The following is an 8114-nucleotide window of genomic DNA, read 5'->3' on the forward strand; positions in this document are numbered from 1 at the left end:
AGTTTTGCTTATGAAAAGTTTTGATATAAGAAATTTTTTAAAAGAAAGATTTTTGCTTGTTTGCGTAGCATGAGAGATCGAGTGGTGGTGGTGGACACTGTAGAACTTTTGTAGGATCGTCGCTTCAAAGATGACTTAGAGAGAGAAGAGAGTATATGGCTGTTCATCGCCTGCTTCCAGGGCTTGTTTCCACTATCTATAAGTTATGTCCTCTTATAGAAAGAGTGGACGATGGGGATAAGTCCTCCCCTGGGTAGCCATACCCAACCAAAACACATGCATTCGGGAATCTCTCAATAGCAAAACAGTTTTAAAAAAACTGTAAGATTTAGATAAATATTGTCCCATGAGTGAGCCCACCTCACTCGTTTACACATGGGTCCATGCATGAGAGAGTGCATGACCAACTGCATTCGATTACCTGGATCCAACATCTTCCACTTAGCCATGCAATCCAAATGCTGATGAAGAAATTTTCTCTCACTACTGGAGACTTACACTGGCATCAAGAATATAACAATAAAGTAATTTGCTATTAACTATCCAACAAGATGTCTTACTTAGACATATCTCAATCCCATATAGGACATGTTTTGAAAATAATTCTTTCAATATACCTTTTGTTAAATGATCCACAATCATATTAGAGGTAGGTAAGTAATTGACTGTAATTTCATTCTTTTTAATCATATCATAAATATAATGATATTTCACCATTATGTGTTTGCTTTTAGAGTTATCCGTTCCACTCATAAGCTTGATTACTACAATAAATTTGTATTGGCATGTTGGTTATATCTTACTTTAAATCACTAATGAAGCGACTTATCCAAACAACAAAGGTAGCATGCAACATACTCAGCTTCTTGATTATGCTGATCTACACAACCTTATTTTTTGCATGACCAATAAACCACACCTTCTCTAAGAAGAAAAATATATCCATAAGTGAATTTATTATCATCTCTACTGCTTGCGAAATCAACATCAAAATCTCCAATCAATTCTAAGATATTCTCTTGAAAATACAATTGCAAGTATTTAGTCCCTTTCAAATATCAAAATATTTTCTTCACTGCTTGTTAGTGAGGCTAACCAGGATTACTTTGGTAGCGTCTAACGAGATTAACAATAAAGTGGATACCAGGTCCTTTGCATAGCATAACATACATCAAGCTTTCAACAGCTCGTGCATAAAAAATATTTAATCTTTTTTGTCCTTCACTCGTACAATCATTCTAACTTAATTTTACACCATTTGCTATGGATGTTCTAACAAGCCTACAATTACTCATTCTAAACTTCTTGAGTATATGATTAATATACCTTTCTTGACTCAAGCTCAAAAGTTTAGAATCTCTATTTTGAGTAATTTTGATTTCAAGAACATAGGATGCATCTCCCATGTCTTTTATCATGAATTAAAAATTTAACCATGACTTGGTTTTGACAATTATATCATTGTCATTTTCAATCAAGAGAATGTCATTCAGATACAATGAAAGAATAGAAAATTTGCTCTCACTTTTTCAAACATAAACAAAATGATCAAATATGTTTGTCACAAATCTTAGTGTAGTAATTGATTTATAAAACTTTAAGTACCAATGATGTGGTGATTGTTTGAGTCAGTATGAGAATTTTCTCAACCTATACACTTTATCCTCTTGGCTTTTAACAACATAGCCTTCAGACTATTCCATAAAAATGATTTTGTTAAGCTCAACATTTAAGAATACAATTTTAACATTCATCTAATATAAATCTAAATTATAGTGAATTACAATAGCCAAGATTATCCTTATAGATGCAAATTTTGCAATGGGTGAATATATATCAACATAAATTAACCCTTCTTTCTGAGAAAAACCTTTATCTATCAATCTAGGTTTAAATTCATTTATACTTTTATCGGATTTAAATTTCTTTTTCAATATCCATTTGCATCCAATGACTTTTCTTTTCTCAGGTAAATCAATCAATTCTCAGACTTAATTTTTCCCAATGGATTCAATTTATTCGTCCATAGTTTTTACCTAGTCTATTGATTCAAGTGATTTTATTGCCTCATTATATAACAGGTTATCTCTCATATCATCAAGATCTATCGAATAATATAGTTCCTTTGACAAATAAAAATAATAGCCATCTAAGTATGAAGGATGAGCTATTGACCTTTTGTGGCCAACATGAGTCTGATGTGAGGAAGAAGGATCACAAACAATTGGTTCATCATTACCTAATTATTCTTGTGAGTCATCAGAATCATAGATGAGAGACCAAATGGATCATCTTTATTTGATTCGGGAATAACTGGTTACGTGTTTTTCTCTTCTAGGAAAATAGTATCTTTACTTTTTAAACATTTATCAAGATGATAAAATCTATAACTCTTGGATCTTTTCTTATATCCAATAAAGGTACATATTATAGATATGCTATCTAGTTTATCCCAAGATATTGATCTATTACTTTTATGTGAGCTACTGAACCCCATCTTCGAAGATGACAGACTAGTTTTCTTCCGGTCCATAACTCATAGAGTGTAGAGACTATGACCTCACATGAAACCCTATTCAGAATATATGTTGTTGTATAAATAACTTATCCCCAAAATACCTTGGGTAATGATGTATGAGTCATCATGGATCTTATTATGTCAAGCAAAGTTCTATTATATCTTTCTACAACATTGTTTTGCTAAGGTGTTTCAGGTGTTGTTGTTTGAGGTTTGATTTCATTTGCCTTACAATATTCAAAAATTTAATTTGAGTTATATTCTCCTCTTTTGTCAGACCTTAATCCTTCTTTCAAGTTGGTTTTCAACTACTTGACGATATTTTTTAAATTTTTTTAATGTTTCAGATTTATATATTATAAGATATATAACTATATCTTGAATAATCATTAATAAAAGATATAAAATATTACATTCTTTTGTAAGTTTTGGTCCTAAAATGACTACAGATATCTAAATGGATAATTTCTAACAATTCATATGCTTTAATTACTTTAGTTGGGAATGATTTTCTTGTTATTTTTTCATAAACACATGATTCACATTTATAAAAGGCTATTTCTTCAAAATGAAACATTAAATTTAATTTGACAAGTTTCTTCATTTTATTTAGACTAATATGTTATAATCTTTAGTTCCATTCATTAATATTCACACTAAAAACACTATCAATATCAATATCAACAGAAGATACACTTTTATTCATTTTAGAAGAAGATGATGCTTAGTCACGTGATCTCAAATAAAGTGGACGTCAATGTCAATATGCTTGGCACAATTGTGGAAAACCGGATTGGAGGAGAGGTAAGACACATCAATATTGGCACCCCAAAGTGTGGGAGACAAAGTGCTAGTGACACAAGTATCTTTTAACAGTCAGGTAAGCGAGAGAACCTCAACAATAGTATTGGATATTGACCAATATTTTGCTTCTATGCTAAAGCGGGCTACAGTCCCCTGTTTGGGAGCTGACCAGGAGATAAGGAAACATCCAAGGAGCACCGCAAATCCCATGTAGATTTTTTGACATCCACAATGTCGGCCCAATCGATATCAAAGAAGGCAGGGATGTGGAACTTGTGGCATTTAGGAATGAGAAGCCCATAATTGATTGTATTCCTGACATATTTAAGAATCTACTTAAGTGACATCCAATGGATACTGGTTGGTTGGTGCATATATTGGCATTGTTGACCACATAAGCTAGGTCTAGCTTGGTGAGAGTGAGGTATTGTAACACACCCACTACTTTCCTGTACTAGGTTGGGTCAATTAGGGGCTCACCATCATGCATGGATAACTTAATGGAGGAGGCCATAGGTGTGGAGACATGTTTAGCCTCAGTTATGTCAGTATGGTCTAACAAATTTGACATGTAATTCTGTTAAGACAAACACAGTCCATCAGATGTAATCGTAGATTTAATACCCAAGAAATTATGTAAGTCACCTAGGTCTTTGATAGCGAACTCATCTCCTAACCTGTCAATAATATGAGTCAAATAATTAAGAGAGTTGCTAGTAATAATGATGTCATCCACGCAAGTGAGAATATAAACAAGGAGACTGTTTATGTGAAAAACAAACATAGAGGTATCTGCACGAGAGCTCGCAAACCCAATGCTAAGAAGAAAACAACTTAACTGCTAGTACCAAGCTCGAAGAGCTTGTTTGAGGACATAGAGGGCCTTTTGTAGTTTGCACACATGATGGAGATAGCGAGAGTCCACAATTCCCTGTGGTTGTGTCATGTGCACTTTTTCAGACAGAATGTCATGTAAAAATGCATTATGGACATCAAGTTGTCAAACATAGGAGGTTTGACAATAAGGCTAAATGTCTCAAAATAGTCAATGTCTTTTTCCTTAGCAACAAGGCAGACATTATACTGTTTTAAAGAGTCATATGCATAACGTTTGATTCTAAAAATTTATTTGCACCCTATAACATTCATGTGGGGCTTGGGAGGAACAAGACTCCAGGTTTCATTCTTTGACATGACATTAAACTCATTTGTCATAACTTGGTGCTAATTTACATTTTTATGGGCTTGGGTGAAACAATTGAATTTACAATCATGATGGAGCTATGTGAGAAGGATAACAAGGAGATATCTGATAGCAAGATATGTTTTGGGCTTCAAAGAATTGGTCTAACAATGGGTAACAATGTGATGGGTATGGATAGCGGGTTGGACTGATGTCGACATAGATATAGGCAGAGGATCCGATACCAATGGGGCGGTCGGGTTTGGGTCAAGATCTCATAGAACAATTGAGTTTGGATCAAGGACGAGTGTGTCTGGGATAAGATCTATGATATGATCCATTGAAGGAGGATGTGCTAACATGGGAAGGTCCAACAGTTAAGGATTGGGAGGGCTAGCATGTGTGAGTGAGAATAGAACGAGTACAAGAGAGGGAGTAGGGTACACAAGAGATTCTTGGTGTGAGAATCGTTTGTAGGGAAAGTCACTTTCATCAAATCAGACATTTCGACTTTGGGTCACAAGGTTAAGACAAATGTACCCTTTGTGTTGACCATTATATCCCCAAAAAAATGCATTTTGTGCTTTGAAACTGGAGTTTGTGATTGTTAAAAGGTCAGAGAATGGATAACAGGCACACCCAAATTTTTTGAAAAAATTACAAGCAGAGACTTAAAAAGAATTTGAATTGGAGACTTTTTATTTGTGACACTTGAGGGGAGTCTATTGATCAAATATACAACAATTATAAATGCATAATCTCAATAATTTTTAGGTAATTTATCTTGAGCTAGAAGAGTAAGCCATGTCTCGACTATGTGTCGATGTTTATGCTCCACACAACCATTTTGCTCATGTGTGTGTGACACGTGATATGGTGCTCAATACCACGCAATTTCAAATAGGTGGAAAGCTACCTATATTCACCTACCCAATCACTTTGAAGGGATTTTATTCATCGACCAAGTTTAGTTTCTACTTGTTTTTGAAAGCTTTGAAATATAAATAAAACTTGAGATTTTTTCTCAATAAAAAATATCCAAGTAAATCTAAAGAAGGTATCCACAAAATTAACATAATAGAAATGCCCTCTACTACTAGGGACATATGCAGGCCCCCAAATGTCAGAATAAATCAGATCCAGCGGTCCATCTACCGTATGTGTACATGGTTCAAAGAGATTCAAAGAGTAAGGTACGACTCTTACCCATTTGAAATGCCTCACATATGAAACTACAATTATGATTATTAAAAAAAAGAATGGCTATGTTTATTCAAAACTTGATGAACAATTCAAAATGAAGGGTGCCCCATCCATCTTTGCCACTTTTCAATTGATGCACACTCCCCTATATATGCAGACAGACAATGAGTGTTCATTGTTTGGCCTTCTTTATTAATGTCCAGTCTATATAGCCTGTGATCATTTATACCCTACAATACTGCTTTCCCCTATTTTGTGATCCTTAACCTGACACTGATCATGATAAAATTTAAAAAATATATAATTGTCTTTAATAAATTTTTGGACAGATAAAATAATCAAGTGATGGCAGGAACATGAAGAATAGCATTCAACACAGATTTAGAATTTGAAGTGCAAAAAACATATACCAATATTCCTTATCTGTAAGTGAAATCCATTACCAATTTTGACATGCTCGTTGCCCTGATATTCTACATGGAGTGAGAGGTCATTCAAATCGGTTGTCACATGACGAGTGGCTTTGGAGTCAGGAAACCATGCTCCATCGTCCATATGATTCATCATCGTGGCATTGTATGGTTCTGGACTAGTAGGATCCTTCTGTAGTCTGTATACTTTGCACTGTAAAGCACCGTTTCCCTATTTTCTACATGCTTGACATGCAGTTCGACATTGTGCAACTATATGACCTTGATTGCCACTTGTGTGACAGACTATAGGATTTGATAAACCATTTGGACTTGTTGGATTGTATACCTTGTTTTGACCAAGTCTATTAGGGTCCCCCCCCCCCCCCCCTCTTCCTCTTGAGTGGTTAAAACATTTTTGAGTACCACGATTTTCCTAAAAATGACCTTGATTGGATTGTTTGTAGGTTAAGTTGGCCAAGGGTTTTTCTAGTTCATATAGTTGAGCTCCATGAACTATCAACATACCCAAAAGGTCTTCTGGGGTGACAGGGTGATCTCTAGTATTCAAGACCATTCTTTAGAACCCGCAAGAATATGTTAAGATCCTGATTAGAGATAGGTTTTTTAGCCATCTCTACTTAATGGGCAATGTTTTTGGCCTTATGAAAATAACTCGTTATATTATCTAATCCATGTTTTAGATTTTGCAGTTGTGATTTAAATTGTTGTACTCGAGTTTTGGAGTGAGCACCATACGTTTTTCTTAGTGTGTTCCACACGATGCATGAGGTGGTTAAACCTACAACTTGATAGTGTGTAGAGTGGGATAAGGATGATAGGATCAATCTTAATAACAATTTATCCATACATTCCCAGGTGATGTATTCCAGATTTTTCTCAGCCTCTTTTGGAGGCTCACTACTATACTCATTAGGACAGGCTTTTGTTCCATTCACATCCCCATAAGATTGTAGTTTTCAGCAATGAGATAAATTATGATTTTCACAAAAGAAAAGTGTCTTCAGAGAGCTTAATTTACAGATAGGAAGTGTTAGACTTGTACTAAAGGGAAAAAGATCATTCGAACGTAGTATGAGACTATTATTTTCTACAACCATGCTACCTGACGACGATGAAATTGTGTTGGGCTTGATGTAGATCTCAAGATTGCACGTGACACACTCCAACAAATCGTGGGATTTGAATGACTCTGATACCCTAAAAAAAGCTATAATGAAATCACATGAACACACACACAAAACACGTGTAACGTGGTTCGATCCAGGAAAGGATCTACGTCCACTACAGTAATGTTTCTCTCTCTATCTCTCTTCATGGTTTTACAGAGATGAGAGGTTCACTTAAGTGCAAATTGATGTATTACAATATGCTGGGATTTGAGTCCTCAACGATCTCTTGATGATCATAGAACCTAACTTCCCACATTTCTTGTTACAGTCCAATGTTGAATGTATTCTATAATTATATAGTAGGAATCTGCGCCTAGCTAGGTGGCATCTTTATCTTCTTATTTGCCTCATCACAATACATGTCCTTTTATCATTTGGGACTCTCTGAGATAATGCACATTTGAAGGATCCTTTCCAGATTTCATTGGAATGGTGCTGAATTCAATGCTGGATCCGAATTCTCCTTAACATAACCAAAAGTCACCGTTGGATCATAGAAAATCCAACGGCTACCAGACCACCATAATATGGTGGCAAGGAAACACCATATATTCTCCCATAAAGTATTGAGATTTGTCTTTAAAGCATGCTGAAAACTATAAATATAATTCAAGAAGGATTGATGGCGTAAGTGCATTTGTCTGGAAGTGATATTTTATCTTGTAATCATACGACAAGTCAATTTACTTAATTGCCTTGATGAGCCACATAATAGATTTTGCAGATGGATTGGACCCCACTTCTCTTCGGGTGTTCTCAAGTCCCTTTCAACTTCTTTTTTTTTTACAGAAACCATTTTGGCC

The sequence above is a fragment of the Nuphar pumila genome, chromosome 7 (assembly GCF_984573655.1).
Source record: "Nuphar pumila chromosome 7, dmNupPumi1.hap1.1, whole genome shotgun sequence".
Classification (NCBI taxonomy): domain Eukaryota; kingdom Viridiplantae; phylum Streptophyta; class Magnoliopsida; order Nymphaeales; family Nymphaeaceae; genus Nuphar; species Nuphar pumila.